General features: G+C 39.2%; 2 protein-coding genes across 5 annotated transcripts in view; one reads left to right on the top strand and one right to left on the bottom strand.

Moving 5' to 3' along the window:
* Nucleotides 1-20,240, top strand: part of ppap2d (phosphatidic acid phosphatase type 2D) — a 46,696-nt gene that overhangs the window by 13,532 nt on the left and 12,924 nt on the right. The gene's annotated exons all lie outside the window — the stretch shown is intronic.
* Nucleotides 1-20,240, bottom strand: part of tnfsf18 (TNF superfamily member 18) — a 56,927-nt gene that overhangs the window by 35,368 nt on the left and 1,319 nt on the right. The window lies entirely within an intron of this gene.

Raw genomic sequence — 20,240 nt, 5'->3', positions numbered from 1 at the left:
ATATAAACAATATATGAAATGAAAGAACAGACCCTCTGCTTTCAAAATAAAGCGTTTCATCCTACCTTCATTACTTCTCTTTTTATCACCTCTCAAATATGGGTAGGTTTCTTCAAAAACACAAAATTTTGAGCAAAAAGCTGAGATAATTACATTTTTGTAAAGGACTTTGGAATGAGATCAGATTCGATCATCAAAAACATACACGGACATACAGCCGTTTGCCCTAGCCTAGAGCAATTCTTCCAGGTTGTATAAGCTAGAAAGCCGGAAATACTCGTCATTGGCAGGGAAGCCTTTTCTTTTAATTGACATTGAGTTAACTCGTCAATGGCGGGGAAATAGTTAATATTGGTATCGGCCAATAGTTGTTAAATCTAAATCAGTCCCCCCATAGTCATATCGGTGCATCCCAGATAGATAGATGCATTCATGTTACACGAGGGGCAACCTTCCGATCTCTCTGATGAAGCCAATACGGAAGTGACTTAAACTGCAATTCATCGACTGGCAGCTAGAGGCTGGCTCCAAAAGGTAGTCAATTCCCATAGACTCCCATGTTACAAATGCCCAACTTTACAGTAGAAAATAATATGTTTACAGCCTGGTACAAAAAGTGTTTTTGGTCTAAATAGCTAATTTTGCCCTTCATGAGAACTGTGAGGGGGGTGAATTTGTTTGTAACCCATTCGTTTAAATTATATTAAGCCTTAAACTTCTGCATAATTAAGGGCGTGGCCGCTTGAGTGACGGTTGAACAGCCACTGCTGTCACTAGACTCGCGAAAGGTGGGCGCGGTTTCACCTCAGCTTCACCCATGTCCCGCCTCTTTACCCATTTTCGGTTTTCCGCCAGTAATTCGCGGCCAAGATGGCAACGGCAGGCAACGCCTACTTTAAGCTTCAAAAACGATCTTCACAAACCAATGGGTGACGTCACGGACACTACGTCCATATTTTTTACGGTCTATGTGTTACACATTTTCTTGGGAATCGAACCCCATAACCCTTTGCGCCGCTAACATGATGCTCTACCAATTGAGCTACATAAATTTATACACCCACTGTATACACTATGGATGTTCATATTGACTGGTTAACTTTTACCGAAAGTAAGACTGAATAATTATAAAAATATTGGTGAGTGTCGACACTTGTGTAAAGAAAGCAATCATTTGTATAAGGCAGGGATTCCCAAAGTGTGGTGCGCGCACCCCCAGGGGGTGCGCGAGAGGAAAAATGTAATGGCGGTCTGTTTCTTTAAGTGGGATTTTTCCATACAATAAATAAATAAAAAAATGAACAGTAAACATATCCTTTGTAATCGCTTTTATTTTAAATAAAAAAACTATACTTAATTAGTTTTTGATAGAAACGTAGAAGACAGCTGCTGTCTTTTTCTACGCACTGCTCTTCTGTTATGCACTGCAGCCGCTATATGCGTGCCAACTCGTTTCATTCATTCCATATTTATTATAAATATGCTTAACTGGCTGAAATCAGGGAAACTGTCAAGTGTGGGACGTCTTATGATAAAGTTGTTAGTCACGAAGGAGGAGAGGGACCAAGAGAGAGAGACTTTTTAGGGCACAAATAGAAACAATGAAATATGACGAGACATGGGCACGTCTAATGCACAGGATACGCGAGCAATGTGTTTTCATGCATGGTAAAGAGACCGCCAATGAATTATATCATAAAATACACACATACTTAAAAAGACACTGTAGGGAACTAATTAAAGGCTTTCATTTAATTTTGTTTTAAACTTGAGCTGTTATAATGAATCTGCAAACGATTATACACCTTTTGTGCGAACAGTAAATGCTTTCGTGAATGATGGGTCTGCACGTTACGCACGCATCTAGAAGGAGAGCGCACTGGTAAACATGAGGAAACTCTCATATATCATCTATTAGCTGACGGCAGTAAGTGTACGTTTTTTACCATAGTAAACTCGAATGGCATCTAAATATCACAGTGGTTAAACGCATACACGGGGGCGCGCATCATCTACGCTGAGCGTAGCTGCGTCTGGTCGTAGTTTCAGATGGTGCAACACGCGTAAATATTTTTCACAATGTCAGACGTAGCTAAGCTCGATGTAGGACTTACACTCAACTTCTTAACGTCCGGTTGTTGCAACCGGCCCCTGGTTATTTGCGCATGATTAAACATGAGTCTTTAAAAACAAAAGTCTTTTTTTTTGAAGTGGGGATTGGGGGTGCGCCAACCCTGTTGGGACATAGAAGGGGGTGCGCAGGAAAAAAGTTTGGGAACCCCTGGTATAAGGGATCATTTGTACTGCATATGTGTCCATGCTTGAGTATGGTTTGAAAGCTGCACGGAGATGGCGTGTGTGCGCAAGATGACGCGATCTTCGCTAATCGCCTCTGTCATAGACCCTGACCATAAACATGAGAAAGAACACAGAAAGACGCAAAAGCAAACCACTGTAGTAGGTGAGAAAGAGATAATCTTTTTCATCATTTACTAGGGCTGGGCAAAAAAATCTTTTCGATTAATCGTTTTTTAAAACGTGGTCGATTAAAAATCGATTCTCAAAGAGCAGAATCGATTTTTTTCATATTTATTTCCGCAAACATTGACCGGAGGAATGGAAGCATTTTAGATTTCGCCAGCAAGACGTGTTGTGGCTTTTAATTTCTTTTTATTAATTACCCACTTGTAAACTGCTGTTCATTGTTCTTTTTTATTAATATAGTATGTGTATTAAATCTATATTCATTGAGTTGAATCGAGAATCGAGTATAAAAACCAACCCGAGAACCGGAATCGAAAATTTAATCGAGAATCGGAATCGAATCGATTTGATAGCTTGTGAATCGAATCGATCTGGAACATCTGAATCGATACCCAGCCCTATCATTTACTCACTCTCCTGTTGTTACAAAACCGCATAAATTTCTTTGTTCTGATGAACACAAAGGAAGATATTTTGAGAAATATTTGTAACCAAACCGTTCGTGTACCCTATTCACTTACATAGTAGGATTAAAGAATACTATGGAAGTAAATGGGGTCCGGTTTAGTTGCAATTTTTAATAATGATAATAATGTTTGGTATGATGTGAGTACGATTAGGTGAAGTGCAGTAAAGTGACTTTGGTTAAGCTTTATTGGTTCGTTATCTATTTTAACCATAAGTGCAGCACCAGACACATAAAGGTGAGACACCCACAGATCCAATCAAAAGGAAATGAGTGAGACATCAAAGCTCAAGACATAAACACAGCAGTATCTAAGTGTGTGTGTGTGTGTGTTCAGTGAGTAAGTGCAGCTCTATCAGATGGAGTGATGCTGCCTGTATGAATGAACATCTTTCTGTTTATCACTTCTCCTCACCTTTCTTCTCTACCATCTCCTAAATACAAAATCTAATCAAAGGTGCTCATACAAAGAACCCACTGGACTTTATGTAAGTGTGTGTGTGAAGTGTCTGCTTGTATAACTCGGCTTGCGTTTCCATCGAGTTGGCAGAGAAAGCGGTCAGGTGAGGCTGGGAGACTGCGGCACGTCGCAGCATGTCAGTTATGTGGGCGGCATCGCATTGCTCGCAAACACATGCTGTCTGCCGTCAGCATGCTCATTCATGTTGATCAATGAACGAAAGCAGTGCACGTCACAGTTAAACACTCCATCATTATCAAACACGTATGGAATTAGTAAACGTGCTCTAGATCAGTCTTACAAAACAAAGTATATGGTCATATGTTTTAAAGGGATAGTTTACCCAAAAGTGAAAATTTGCCTTTTTTATTTACTCATCCTCAGGCCATCTGATATGTTGGTCACATGTTTTCTTCAGTAGAACGATAAAAACGATATTTTGCAGAAACCACAGTGCTCTGTGATTCACATAATCCAACGTCTGCCACTTTGAGAGATTAAAAAGCAGATATATTTAAGTAAGGCATATTTGACTACAGGTTGTAATGTACAGGTTAATGGTGACATATTGACATCTTGTGAAGCCAATCGATAGTTTTTTTTTTGCAAGAAATTGAACGTTATTTAGCACATTGTTTGTGTTAAAGGACAAGTTCGGTATTTTACACTTAAAGCCCTGTTTTCAGATTGTTTATGATGAAATAGAACGGTTTTGACTGAAATTGGGACATATGCGTCTGGCCCGAGAATTTTCGGGTGTTTCTTGTATCACCTCCCACCTCTATAATGGCTTTATAGGTGCACAGAAACAATCCTTCCTAAAATGCATTAAACTTACGTTAACGAAGACGTGAAACTCATCGAGTGGTCAGGGGTGTTCACCGATATGCTCTCACAAAAAACGCTGCAAAATACGCATTCCAACAGGTTTTATCATAGTTTTTACCAACTCCATTGACTTGTATTAGATGTCCTGTGAGGTACGGTATTACTCCGCCGCCGGGAACTTTCTTTGTATTCTTGCAATGGGCAAAGGCGGATTAGCGCCACCACCTGGCCTGGAGTGTTTATTATTTAAGCTCTCAGCGGAAGAATATACAGGTGTGAGGCGTTTGGAAAAATAGGTCCACAAGTTTACAACGAATGCTAAAACAGCTGTTGGAAAGCATCTTTTCCAGCGATTTTTGTGTGAGCATATCAGTGAACACCCCTGACCATTCGGTGAGTTTCACGTCTTTGTAAACGAAAGTTTAATGCATTTTAGGAAGGATTGCTCCAGTGCACCTATATAGCCATTATAGAGGTGGGAGGTGAAAAACAAACACCAGAAAATTCTCGGGACAGCCGCATATGTCGAAATTTCAGTCAAAGCCGTTTCTATTTCATCATAAACAATCTGAAAACAGGGCTTTAATTGTAAAATACTGAACTTGTCCTTTAATGCAGAGCCTCTGCTGAACATGAGCGCAATCTTCTTCTTGTGGTGTTTGGTGGCGTTTGGCAAACCAGCTTCTCACTGCCACCTATAGAGCAGGACAGTAATGATGGGTGCTAGGGATGGGCATTTTCCAGTAATGTAATATTTGAATATTCGTTTATTTAAATTATGTTAATTAAGACATACGTGTTTTGTATTTTTCATTTTGTCACAATTTCACAGAAGGCTTATAATTAGGAAATATCCACAACAAGCTAAGCTTATATTCTCTATATATGTATGTATTTTTGTTGCAGAGGGTTTACGAAGTTGAAAACATTGTAAAAAAATATATTTTTATAATTCTTCTTAAAAAAATAGCCTACAGAAAAATGGTGTTAAAAACCGCGAAGTCTGAGTCATATAGTTTCAAGTCAGTCGTGATTACGAATTCGGTACTGTTTGATCTTACAGAAATGATATTATACCAAATATAATACCCAAATCCAAGTGAAGTTTTAAGTTTGAGGACTTGACAAAGTACGCTACCATCATAAACGGACTCAAAACACCAATTAAGAACCCGGAGCGAACAAAAAAACATAGACTACATAACAGACTGCTCGGTCGGCATATTAATATTTTCTCAGTTTAGTTTGACATGTTTTTGTGAAGAAAGACAACCAAATTTAGTCTACCTGCTCCGGTGAAAGCCTGTTCTTCTGAATACAATAATGCCGGGCTGCGGAGAAAACTCTGCTCCGTGGTGGTTATCCGGTAAAAACAACAGACGGATCTAACAAGAATATCTGAATTTAACATTATTTTACAAATAACGTAAGCTGGCTCGATACCTTATTACTTACTGTGCAAAGTTATAATACTTAAATACTCTGCAATCTGAATTGCCAAACAATCAGAAATACACACAAATAAATGTTCATGTTTATTTTACATTAAAGTCTGTAAAAGACAGTATAGATGAAGTGAAAAAGCATTAAATAAGTCTTAACCCTTCGGTGGCACATTAAAAACAAAAATTCGAATAGCATTTTTTTTATTCAAATTATTATTGCAGATCGAATATTCGAAATTTCGAATATTCGTGCCCATCCCTAATGGGTGCACACCAAAAGATTTTTTACATCTTATAAGATTTTCAAAATGTGATCGACCACAAACATGAGGATAAAAAATCCTAGATTTAACCGTTTTGCACCTATAGTGTCTGGTGTGCCATGATGTGTCAAAGACTGCACAACACACACAAAGTCTCGATTGTGAACACAGGAAATCTCGCAAAATCTCACGAGACTTCTGAATAAGCATGGCGGACAAATTCCAATGAAAGTGTTTGGAATGATTTTCACAGAAAATTCAAGGGGAAGAAACGAAAAGTGTTTGGGTGAAGTAGTGGAGACAGCGAAAACATGAGCTGTACAAGTTTATTTTGCATCAACTTCACTTTATGCTGTGCCATGACTGCTTCCGTCTTCCATCATGTCGCTTTCTGATTGGATATTGTTTCATTTCACCTGATAATCTAACGAGTGTGCGCGCGTTTGTCCTTGGGGTTCCCCACACATCAGAATTTCTGATCGTAAATATTAAACAGGTTTGGACACTCTTATCACACCTAACACCAAGGGAAAATCTGATAAGATAATCTGTAGAACCATCAAGATTATCGGGACAAAGCTAGGATTGTCTGAAGTGGGGAAAATCGGCCCAAAATCAGCCCGATTATCTTTTGGTGTGTACCCAGCATAAAGCGGATATACAGAAAGTGCACTTTAAACCTTCCCCACTCTATAGACCGTTTCAGCGGTAACAACATAAACAAGCCGCTGTCGCGGTCCGCACGTAACTTCCGGTAAACTCCGCTAATAATAAATAACAACAAATTCTTTAAACATAGTTTATTTATATAACAAGCAAACAAAACAACACATAGATTACCTAGGAAACCAAAACATTTGTTATTTTCGACGAGGCATTTGTTCAAGAGATCAGTTTAGCAACCAGTCAGACCATTAAAAAAACGAAACCGGAAGTAAGGTTCGGATCCAGACGTGTATCACGTGCGTCCGATGAAACCATCTATACCCTCTATGGTTTGCCAACTGCCACCATAGTTGGGTGAACTTAAATAAAGAGATTTAAATTCTGAATATATTGCAGTAAATCTAAACATGTATGTATGAAACGTACCTGATGTAAATTTGGAAAAAATAAAAGTAAATACAAATAAAAATGTAAATAAGTGTAAAACAATAAAAAGTAATTGTTACAGTAAGTTTGTAAAATGTAAATTTATTACACTCATTGGAATGCTTGATTCTGACTGGCCATTCGCAACATTTGCAGGTTCGTTATTCCCAGTTATACCACAGGGCTGTTGAATGCTTAATTCTGAATGGTTGAGAAATGTTCCACATGTTTTACAAACACACACCTAACCTGTCAAATAACGTAAAAACAGGCACCAGAGCATTTTTTGTGGTAATTGTGGTATAAGCGGAATAATTGATGACAGGCCGTTGAATTATAAGAAAATAATGCACACCCAAGAGTCCATTATTTTGCTTATACCAAAATTACCACAAACATTGCTCCGGTGTTTATTTTTAAGACATTTGACAGGTTAGGTGTGTGTTTTACAGAAAAATAATCAACACCCATGGAACATTTCTCCACCAATCAGAATAAAGCATTTAACAGCCCCGTAGTATATAAGTAAGGAATAATTGATGACAGGCCATTGAATTATAAGAAAATAATGCACACCCAAGGTGCAATGCACCGTACACCGTGGGTGTGCGTTATTTTCAAATAATTCAAAGGACCGGAGTCAATTATTCCTCTTATACCACGGTTACCACAAACATTGCTCTGGTGCCTATTTTTAAGACATTTGACAAGTTTGGTGTGCCGTTATTAGAAATGAATGCATACTCACGGAACATTTCTCAGCCAATCAGGATACAGGATTCAACAGACCTGTGGTATAATTGAAAATAATGCACAGAGCAAATAATATTTTTTACATGTTTTTTAAGTTTTTAATTGATGTAATTTCTCTAATGATTTAATAGTTATGTTTGTTCTTATTGTTTGTGCGTTGTTGCCACGATATCATCATTTAAATGTTGCCACTTATTTTTACTTCATAAAGCCATAAATGGTGCATACAAATCAGATTGTGTTTGTGGGTCAAAGTGTTGATATACTCATATATATGAGCTCAGTTTAAACTACAATATATAATTCACGACAAGCTTTCACGCCCATTTTATTAGCAAATAGTCGTCCTGTCCTCCTTCAATGCACTCTCATTTGTTCAATAAATCAACATCACCCTACCATTATGTCTCTCTTTCTTTCTCTCTCTCTCTCACACACACCCACTCACTCACTTTATTCTTTCCTCTGGCTAAAGTGCATTAGTAAAGCATCAGACTCGCTATAAGCCACTTAAGAGTGATCCAGAGCAGTCGGTTGGAGTCTGCTAACTCTCTCCTGTACAGAGTTACAGCTCGAAAAATGAGGAAACGGCCCCGGGCTGTGTGTGCTGGTGGTTTAATGCTGTTGTTATGGATCTGATAAAAGGTCAGAGGTTAAAGCTCATTGCACTATGACAGCAGCCCATCTCCCTCGCGAGCCAACGAAAACCATAGCGAACCCCGCCGAGAGACACAACAAATTAAAGGATTACACCATTAGGGGTGAAAGAGGAGCGAATGAGTGACAGTTAGCGGTGCGGTAACCTCGACACATCTATTACTGCAAATTACACACAGAAAATATTCAGCCTGTATTTAATTCCTCTTTTAAGTTTTGGAGAATCAGAGGAATGCCTCAACCCCCCCCCCAAACAAACACAGTTTTTACATCAGACACAACTTCCCCCCTTAGATGTGTCATAATGACTGTATATGGTATCAGCTCTTGTCATCGCATCTCACCCAGTGACCTGCCACAACACAACCTCATTACCAGAAAACACACACACAAAGTCTTTAAGTGTTCGGAAAAACTGTTGAACCCTCATCTGTTGGCTATAACATTTTGAAGGAAGGGGTAAAAGCACCAATTCCCAGCCTGAGGACACATGTCTGGACTCGGATACAGTAACATCACTGTTGGAGATGGGGGTCAGAGAGGGATGCTGGGAGCTTGAGCAAGCTCGAACTCATCTCTCCGCGTGGTTCTGCTCTCCTTCACCTCAATGCTTGTCATGTGTGTTTATTTTGAGGTGTTAAGGAAACGTTTTAGGAATTCTTTAAGGGATTATAGGAGCGGGCTGCTCTCCGTAAAAATCAGAGGTGCACTTTAAAAAATAAGGTTTTAAAAATTGCATTTCTTTACAGCAGCTTGGTTTTTATTAAAAACCTTTTTAATTTACATTCATGCATTTGGTTTTATTTACACACAGTGCATTCAAGGTATATATTTTATGTGTGTGGTCCCTGGGAATCGAACCCATGACCCACTGCTTTGCCATGCTTAACCTACTGAGCTAAGTTGGGCATACGGTTCTTTGTTAATTACAGTTGATTGTATGGTTCAAGGTTTTATTTAAAGGTAAAGGCTTTACTGAGTATTTGTAGGCCAAAGTGCATAAGACTTTCCAAAAATAGTTCCTCAAAAAAGTGACATCATAGGTGTCATACTTAAAAAGGTTCTTGTAGTGCATCATGTGCATTCAGAGAAAATACGAGAACACAATCATTGATTTTCCATCTGTTTACCGAGTTTGCAAAGGTTATTTGTGCAACAGATTATTTAGTGGTTGAACAAAAATGCAGACATGTTCGATTCAGATAGGATTTCAGAGTAATTTAATTCTTTCTGAATGAGGTTTTAAAGGGGACATATCGTGAAAATCTGACTTTTTTATGTTTAAGTGCTATTGGGTCCCCACTGCTTCTATCAACTTAGAAAACATGAAAAAGAACAACACACTAACTTAGTTTTGGTAAACCATTCTCTGCAAGCATGTAAAAATATAGATAATTCAGATTTGGCCTTTGTTGTGATGAAAGCGAGTCTTATTACAATAATACCACCTCTTAATCTGCATTATCTAACCACGGCACTGCCATTCAGTCCAGAGAGAGAGAGAGAGAGACATAGAAAAAGAGAGAGAAATAATTCACAGCACAATTGAGTTTCAATTTCAACAAACCACTATTATGGTGATCAGTGTTTGCACTTCATCAGCTCATTTGCATTTAAGAGGAACGCCACATTTTTGCTCACACCTACAAAGAAATAATTTTAACATGCTATAATCAATTATCTGTGGGGTATTTTGAGCTAAAACATTGATACATACTTTGGGACACCAAAGATTTATTTTACATTTTAAAGCGGCCATGACACAAGACTTTTTTTAAGATGTCAAATAAATCTCTAGGCGCTTTTCCATTGCATAGTACTCCACGGTTTAGTTTAGTTTGGGTCGGGTCAGCTTACTTTTGGGAGCTTTTTCATTGGGTGCAGTACGTAGTACCTGATACTTTTTTTTGTACCACCTCGGTTGGGGTTCCAAGTAGGGATGCACCGATATGGAAATTTTGGACAATACCGAAAACCGATAACTCTTTATATTTGGGGGGCGATAACCGATATATATATATATATATATAGGCAGATAAATATTCATATTAATTTCACAATGAAAAACTCCCAGACCGCGGACATCTTGTCTTTGCGCTAGACTAGCATACTCTTCTTGAGCCCGCAACACGTGTCATCTTCGTGCTATGTCACAGAAAGCACCAATCAAAACTCCACATGGCAAATGGCGCAATGAGCAAGTGAAGTGGTTCAACAAACTAAAATAATCCATCATTTATCGGCCTAATTTTGCTATCAGACCGATAACCGATAATATTAAAAATTAGCAGTTATCGTCTGATAACGATATGTCGGCCGATATATCGTGCATCCCTAGTTCCAAGCGACCCGAGCTGATACCAAATGTGACGCGAAAACACTGTAGGTCACTGATTGGTCTTAGAGAATCGGCACTGCAGCGTCATCGCTATAATGTAGATAAGCTTTACCTGTGCTAGGCTTGCTTGTGCTGTCTCGAGCTAGTATGATGTCACAGCAGTAGGAAGCGCCTATAATCCCTCCCACTGCGAAGTGTTACTAAACTCGATGGAAAAGCTAACCACGCCAAAGTGAGGTGAGCTGAACCGACCCAAACTAAACTAAACCGTGGGGTATTATGCAATGGAAAAGCGCCATTTGGTGTCCCCAGAGAACATATGTAAAGTTTTAGCTCAAAATATCATATAAATCATTTATAATAACATGTTAAAATTGCCACTTTGTAGGTGTGTGCAAAAATGTGCCGTTTTGGGTGTGTCTTTTAAAATGCAAATGAGCTGACGAAGTGCAAACACTGATCACCATAATGGTGGTTTGTTTTAATTAAAACTCAATTGTGCTGTGAATTATTTTCTCTCTCTCTGTTTTTCTCTGCACTAAATGGCAGTGCTGTGATTGGAGAGTGCAGATTAAGGGGCGGTATAATTAATATTATAAGAGCTCCTTATGACATCATAAGGAGAGCCACATTTCAACAACCTATTTTTTCGTGCTTGTAGAGAATGGTTTACTGGGTTGATCTTTTTCACATTTTCTAGGTTGATAGAAGCACTGGGGACCCAATCATGGAAAAAGATTTTCGTGCCATTGCCCCTTTAAATAAGTCTCATAATATGTCCCATTTAAATGGTTCTCTGGTGGCACTTTAATATTTTTTCTGTGACAACATTTTAAATAGTCTTCCCCAAAGCTTGACTTTTGAAAGCAATGTGCGTGCTGTAGTTTTTATGCTGGTATCTTTAAGTGCATGTGTGTGTGGGGTCCTTGTGTGCCTCTCCGGGCCTGCGTCTTCTTTGTTCCTGGTGTGATTCGTTTTTAGTGTGAGCTGATCGGGGTAGACACAACAGAACACCAAACAACAACAGGACGAGTAAAGTTTCCTTTGAGCTCTCTCTCTCTTTCTTCACAGAGATCAGCTCTGCCCATCTACCCAAACAGACGCTCCTTCAGACAATAGCTTCAATTAGTAGTTTAGTGGATGATGGTCCTATAATCCAAAACAAAGTCATAGTGCCAGAGGCTGTATCATCTGTACAGCTTTGTCTCATCTCTCTTTGTATGTGTGTGTGTGTGTCACAGAGCAAACTACCAACTATACTTTTTAACAAAGCCTCTTTTTGTCTGACGAAAAGACACTGAAAACAAAGGTGGACAAAAAGCCATAGATTAAACAAGATTAAACGAGTAATTACATCTTTACTTTCGCTCGCTCCCTGTTATAAGAATGAGCAATTACTTGTATTTCTTGTTCACATATAATTTTAAGTCCGTTTTAAATGCCATCTGCTCGGACTGTCTATACTCATGATTTGTCGTTTCGTCCAGACAGGATTTGGACTACCTGCTTGGTTTTCATCGTTCATTATTTGTGTAGTCCAAGGCCATCTGTGGTCGCCCGCGTGTGTGGATGAGTCGGTTTATACTATGTACGTTTAGATTTACGTCCACACGGGCTTGCTGCGGTCGTATATTGACTCTGTGGTTGCTGTGGCTTTCAGAGCTGTTTATGTATCCGTATGCCTGAAAGTCGGCCCCTGATGTGTGTCGGCGAAGTTTTTTGTTTGTCGAGCCATTATTTCTAATGCATGTAGGAATGTTTGGAAAGTGTTCGGGGATTGGGGTAATAAGTGCGCATTGTAATAATGAAGTGTTTGTGTGTGTATTGTTATGAAGAGGACGGGCCCTGTTTACAAAGTAGGTCTCAGCCGAGCCTCTTTTTGACCTCACATTCCAGAACAGACGCTAATCGTCTCCGTCTGGCAAACTCTCTCTCTCCCTCCCTCCTCTATTGCACTCGCTGCTCCATCTTAATCTCTGCGTGTTTTAAATGCTACGGCAAGCATTACTTACTATCACTAGTATTTTAAACTTTCGTGTATAAATCATCCTGCACTGTTACGGATGCTACGGATCATGCGTTGGGCCGTTACTCTTCTTAGCGATTGGATTTATGATACCCTAGCAACCGCACAGAAATGCATTAAAAACAATCGTAACATTTTAACTGCACCCTAGTAACCCAATGGAAAAGCACTAAAAACCTCAAGGAACGCCAACTGGATCGCTGGCAGTGTGTCCAACATTGCCCACTTCCATACTATCAAGCATGGGGCTTTAATAGGGGGTCTGGGGATCCATGGTGGTATTATACTGGTGGTCCTCAAAATATTGTTTGAATTCAAATGATCTATTTATTTGGGAAAAAAGCATTAATAGGCTTATAATAGAAATGATGAAAAAGGTACATTTTAAATGTTATGTAGCATTTTAAGTAAGTATCTATGTAAACAAAATTATTTTACTAATATCTTTGTAATGTAACCGTCATGAAAAATATGTCATAATTAATCCATAATTTAATTTTGATACAGACCTCCTATCCATTAAGGGGTCCTTCCTTGGCTTGAAAAGGTGTAAGACCTCTGGTAGGGCTGCTCGCTTCTAGAAAAAATATTTTTCTTCCACGATTCTGAATGCAAACTAAACAAAATAACTAGATTTTTAAAATATGAATTGTTGCAATCTCTTAAAAAATTTTTATTTGAAAATATTTTTTTTTAATCTGAAAGATCCAATGACTCACTAATAAATATGTTTTATTACTGTGTAAAAGAAGGGGTTTGCTCTAGATCATAAACATTAGTGTTTATGTGAAAACTTCAAACTATTATCCTAATATTTTGAATATGTAATGCAGAAAGAAATAATGATACAGTGTGGTTAAAAAGAGCTGCTTGAAACCTACATCAGGATTTTCCAAACTTTTTAATCCAGGACCCACGTAGAAAAGTATAATCTATTTTAAGACCCTTTTTTTTTAAAGAGAAGTATAAGAAAAAGCAGTCCCTTTTGGTAGAGAAATTTTTATTTTCCTTTTATTTTCCTTAAATAAAAGCGTAAAATGTAGCATTATATAGTGGCTCTCTTAGGGGCTGTTTACACTTGGTATTAAGATGTGTTTTTATCGATCGGATCACAAGTGGACGAGAGAGACACATTACGTTTACACCTGGTATTTAAATCCGTCTCTTTTGTCCACTTTCGACCCCTTCTGTCCTGAATACTGTGAGGGGGTGGTCCTTGAGACGGTGGGCGAGTCTCTCTGCTGTCATTCAAACGCGAACGGGAGTAATTGAGTTTATATGGACGCAAACTTATATTATGTCGGAGCCCGCTGCTTGTTTAGCAAGTATACATGCTGCACAGTGTTTTGTACATTTTTATGTTGGAGCTTTCTCTGAATTTTCAGCGCAATTGATGAAATAGGATCGCACAACTTTCACACTTTCAACCCGAAACTACGGAGAACACCCGCAGTAGTTTTATCAATGAAAGGCTAAAAATAGCGCTGTTCAACGTATGTTCACGCCAGAAGTCAAAAAAAGACGTAAAACTTGTGTTTAATACCTCAGATTAGATAAATGGGTGGAGAGAAGGCGGTCGCGTGTGGCTGTTCGAACACATTCAACCACATTTGCGTTCCGCAACTCCAAAGCGATCCGATCGAAAGTGGTTTCGACTACCTCTGAATGTGGTTGGAAGTGGTCGAAAGTGGACGTGTTCAAAACGTTTTGAACACCATTTACACCTGGCATTAACGTCGTCCACTTGTGATCCGATCGACGAAAACGCATGTTAATGCCAAGTGTAAACAGCCTCTTAGACAGTACACTCTTAGAAAGTATGTGTTAATTTTTTACACATCTTTGTGCGTTAAGCTTTTACAGTTTTTCTCCATTGGTTTGGCTCATTTCTTGAAACAGAAATTACATTCTCAAAACTCTAAGATAATTTGGCAAAACAGTCTTACAGTTCAGCTCAACACTATAGCTTGCTTGCAAAAGCTCATATATTTCCCAAAACTGTTCACTCATGCTTCAAAGCTAAATTCCTTTCCCATATAAAGCGTCAGTGCCACCAAAATGGTAAATATCCTTCTCAATTGCTTTGGCTCATTTTTTCAAACAGACCGGACGTTCTCAACACTCTTGGTGCTTTTGTCAAAATAACGTGGATGGTTCGGCACAACACCATGGTTCACCTGCAAAAGCTCATACCTCTCCCAAAATAGTTCACTCATGTGTCAAAACTAAATATCCTTCTCATTTTAACAGTCAGTGCCCCCAAAATGCATCGTCCCTTTGGCATTGTGTAAGCACTGCAAGTCGAAATGTTTAGATGTTTTGTCACTATGGCAGGGGACCATTGAAATATCTCTTATGTCCACCTTTCAGTCTTAGCCCTTTATTGACAATGGTTACTGTACTGTTTTTTGTCTAGCTAACAGAATACAATTGTGTATAAAACTGAAAAAAAATATTTTAGGGAAGAGTAGCCTCCAAGGTTTGACACCACACATTGCACTCACACTGCCAAGGAAATTGTAACGACTTTTATTCACACACAAAGTAACTTCCATACACCAGACCAAAATAAAATATATAAAGCATAATATACTCGAATATAAACACAAAAAACAATGAAAATTATATGCAGCCTGCTGTAAATAATGCGGGAGATTCAGAGCTAACATTTCTTCACTGGTCGCTGTCCTCACTCTTCCTCTCCTGGCCACCATCCTCACCCTCCTGACCATCCACACGCTGCTGTCTGTCTGGCCACAGATTCTCATCCACATCACAGTGTATTATTCTCCCTTGCGATGCAACAAGGGAACAAAACGGTGTGCCTGTCGCAACCATCCCCTACACTGATATCCTGTAATATCCTAACACGCAGCGTTCATCATGGAGCAGGGACCTTTGATTTTGAGCCCTATGCTCATATATCTCCACCTCCTAGAGGAGAAAAACTCAATAGGATTGAGGAAAGGAGAGTAAGGTGGTAGGAACACCATGACCATCCTTGGATGAGTAGTGAACCAGTCCCTGATTAGCAGGCCACTGTAGAAATTCACATTGTCCCATACAATGACATATTGTGGTAGGTGAGGCCCGACGAGACCTTTCTCATTTTGAGGGATCAAATCAAAATGAAGGCGGTCCAAGAAGATGAGGAGCATCTGTGTATAGTATGGGCCAAGATTGGTGATGTGAGTGGCCACACCATTCTCACATATGGCATCAAACATAGTAATATTGCCCCCTCACTGGCCTCGGACATCCACCGTGGTCCGGTGGGCAATAATTTTATGGCCACGTCTTCGGCCCTTGGCCAGGTTGAAGCCAGCTTCATCCACAAACACGAGGATGTGAGGGGCCTCGTTTCCTTCCAATGCCATTATTCTCTACAAAAGCGTAAACTCCTACTTTGTTAGTCAAGTTTTAGTTTTACCTGACTGTCAATTGCTGTAATAAATTCATCAAATGTTCAAAGCATTCATATATGTTATTCATGGTATTATGTTCTTGACTAATTTTGCCAATTGAACAGACTATTGTGCATGTGATGACTTATACAATGAAATGACGCTGACACATTTTGGAGTGAACAACCATTAGACTGAGAATCAACCAATCAGTTTAGATCAACAAGATCTATTCACTTGGAAATTGTGCTAAATGTAGGCTACCTGTACTTAATCAGTTGCAAAGATGTACTGAGCTATTGAGACATGTACTTAGATATTTGCAATTTGATGAAATGAATGAGAAATTCAATTCTGTTGTGAACACTTGCCAAGTGGTTTGGAGGTTTGTCCATGTTGTTTTGAGAATGTAATTTCTGTTTCAAGAAATGAGCCAAACCAATGGAGAAAAACTGTAACACATTATGTGTGATTTTGTGTTGATTTTGTGTTAAAATATAACACAAGTTGTGTTAAAAGTAACACAAAATGTGTTGTTTCAATAATAACACAGTGATGGGTGAATTTTGGGACAACGCATTTAGTGTGTCGTCCCACAATCAACACTAATGTGTTGTTTTTAACACATTCGTTCTAATAGTGTATTTACAGACAGACAGACACGACACACTCGGTCAGTATGAATGTACTGCTTGCGCATCCATGAAAGCAAAGCCATGAACATGACTTTCATACATGTTTTAAACACGCCGCTTGCGCATCTGTGAAAGCAAAGCAATGAACACGAGCTTCATCTGCACTTTAAGTGTGCCGTAAGCGTGTGAACATTTAAACGCTGCATTTAAAGCACAGATGAATCTTGCATGGGAACCAATGATGAATTGGCATTGCATCCCACTGTTTAAAAATTACCCTTTACATGATGACTTCAGTGTTCCGATAAGATTTCTGTCAAAGGTTTAAAGGATAGTTCGGCCAAAAATGATATAAAAACCCATGATTTACTCACCTCCAATTTGTCCGAGTTGCATATGTCCATCGTTTTTCAGACAAACACATTTTTGGATATTTTAGAAAATGTTTTAGATCTTTCAGTTGATTAAATGTAATGTTACGCGGTCCACCCATAGTCCACGACCTTCAAGTCCAAAAAAAGTGCATCCATCCTTAACAAATTAAATCCAAACGGCTCCAGGATGATAAACAAAGGACTTCTGAGGGTAATCCGCGTGGTGTTGTTGTAGAAATATCCATATTTAAAACTTTATTAACGAAAATAAATATCTTCCGGTAGCGCCGCCATCTTAGTCGCGTCCGCATTCAGGATGAGAGCTTACGCAGCCTACGGAGGCTACTCTGCTGCTGCTCTGTGCCCCCGCCCTCCGAATTTGTCATACGTCACTAAGAAAAGTGCATACACTACGCTAATACTCTCTCCTGAATACAGAGGAGTCTAAGATGGCGGTGCTACCGGAAGGTATTTATTTTCGTTAATAAAGTTTTAAATATGAATATTTCTACAACAACACCGCGCGGATTACTCTCAGAAGACCTTTGTTTATCATCCTGGAGCCGTTTGGATTTAATTTGTGAAGATTGGACGCACTTTTTTTGGACTTGAAGGTCGTGGACTATGGGTGGACCCCGTAACATTACATTTAATCAACTGAAAGATCTAAAACATTTTATAAAATATCCGAAAATGTGTTTGTCTGAAAAACGATGGACATATGCAACTCAGACAGCTTGGGGGTGAGTAAATCATGGGTTTAATATCATTTTTGGCCGAACTATCCCTTTAATAGGCCGACAAATCGTTTTAAGATTGTGTGGATGCTTGAATCGAGACCGTGATCTTTTTATATAGTATTTGTATGTAGTATTATAAAAATGTTACCTAGTGTCGCAAACGTTAACTTTTCAGCAGTGTCATGAGGTTTCTTCTACCTTATTGGTTGTTGTGGAAACTCTTGCATGTGTTGGGTTACACTTCAACTGGTAGAGCAAAGAGAAGTTAAGATGGCGGCGATGGCACCCAAGGCCAAATGAAAACATAATTATTTAACATCTTGTAAGCAGACATTTACTTGGGTAAAACATGACGAAATGAATTATGCAATGTTTTGCACAGTTTGCCGTCAGTTCATGAGAAAAGTCAACAGCACATAGCGTGCAAGGGTTGCCGATAACCCTTAATCTGGTTCACTGAACTTAATGGCAAGACATATGAATGATGATAAGTTTAAGCGCAACAAGAGACATATCAACACAACATATTAATAACACTGTTTTATTAATATTGGTTTGTTATCTTCCTGACAACAAGATTCCTTTGATCCGAGTTGATTTCTGGGCACAGGTTATCACAGTTCATACCTGGAACTATTGACACTGATGAGAGTATTGTGAAATTTTAGAATTAGAGTTTACATTTAAATTGACACTAGTCTTAACCTTGAATATATATAAATATTTGACTTTTAAAGTTGTTTTAAATATGTGAAAATATTATTTTGATGGGGCCATTGAAAATTTTAGCCGGGCAAGTGAAAACCTGAACCATAAAAAACTCTTTGCGTTGAGCCCTGGTCCAACTACATCTTGTTTAACATCTTCCAAATTAACGGCTCACTTGTTAATACAACACGTAATATACGTTGGCATCAACAACAACATGGCGGATGTAGTACATACGTATATAGTACCTACTGTAACCGAAAAGGTTTATGTACTTTATCTAATTTGTTAAGTACTGTCACGGTATGCGTTTTCGGTTGCAGGAAATGTCTTTGCAACACCCAGTACATAGCAGCACTTCAACATCCACCTTTGAGACATTAGTAAGCACAAAGCAATGCCCTTTAAAACTCTAGCATGACTCTGTTCTTCATGTTTCTTTTTGTATTATTTTGTCACAGTCTGATGCAGCATTAATTGGGAACACTTCATTTCTATACACACAAACTAAAATACGCTCCAGCTGTTTTTCATTCCTGCATACTTCTCTTGCTCTGTTTTTTGTTCCCTCCTGTTTTATTGTTATTCTTTCACAGTGAGCTCATTCTGGGCTGTTGTTCTCAAATGTGTAAATTAGAACCAGAGCTTTTCATTCCCGAATCGCCTTTCGTCATCTGTTCTGCGCCCTCTGTTTTGTTTCCCCACTCTCTCAACTGACTTACGGCCAGGCCGAGAACACTTTGTGCAGATCGACACGGCCATGTGTCGTTTATCTCCAATCTTCTCAGGCTTGTTTTCCCTCATTCATCTCAGCCTATCTCTCCTCCAGCAAGGTTTGCTCGCAGCTGCTTGACAGATTTCGTGCGGCCAGCCGGTGGTTTGGAGGTTTGTTGCGAAGCCCCGTAAGTCAGGCTGAAAGAGTTAGAGCGAGTGTAGCTGTGGTCGTAGTTGCCCCACAGAACACATTTGGATCCGTGTACACTGCTGCTTACTGTGCGGCGTGTTTGCCATGGGCTTGGGTCAGGCCAATCTGCGGTGCGTTTCTCGGTAAGGCCTGAATCGCAGGCTGTGTTTGTCTCCGGGATGTCAAGGTTGTTGGCCCGTGGCTTTTTGGATCTGATCTGCTAATGGACTTCTGTTGATCTGCTAACTTCACCGGCGCATTAATGGAACAGCGTGTAGAGTGTATCCCAATCAATAGCATCGACTGCGTCCAGGTTATAAATGGCGAGTAAAGAGACTGTTGGATATGGGCTATTGAATTACCGCTTGGATCCATTAGCGATGTCCTCTAGATAAGCGAGTTTGCTTGGGTGGGTCACTGATCCTGATATCGCCCCGTGTTTAGTTAATGGAACAATTTCACTGTGTTTTACACAACGCTGCAGTACGGCATAGATTTTACAGATGGCCTCGTTTCGTAAAATGAATCCGATGGCTGTGTCATTGATACGGACGACTAATGGCGCTGGACAACTGATATGTTTTCAACGACATTCAAACATTAAGGATTTGTAATTCTGCAAGGCCATTAACTCTATGGTTTCATTTCCATCTTTCTGATTGC

The sequence above is a fragment of the Paramisgurnus dabryanus genome, chromosome 3, assembly GCF_030506205.2.
Source record: "Paramisgurnus dabryanus chromosome 3, PD_genome_1.1, whole genome shotgun sequence".
NCBI classification, from domain to species: domain Eukaryota; kingdom Metazoa; phylum Chordata; class Actinopteri; order Cypriniformes; family Cobitidae; genus Paramisgurnus; species Paramisgurnus dabryanus.
The sequence above is the reverse complement of the archived record's forward strand: the minus strand, read 5'-3'. Positions and strand labels throughout refer to the sequence as shown.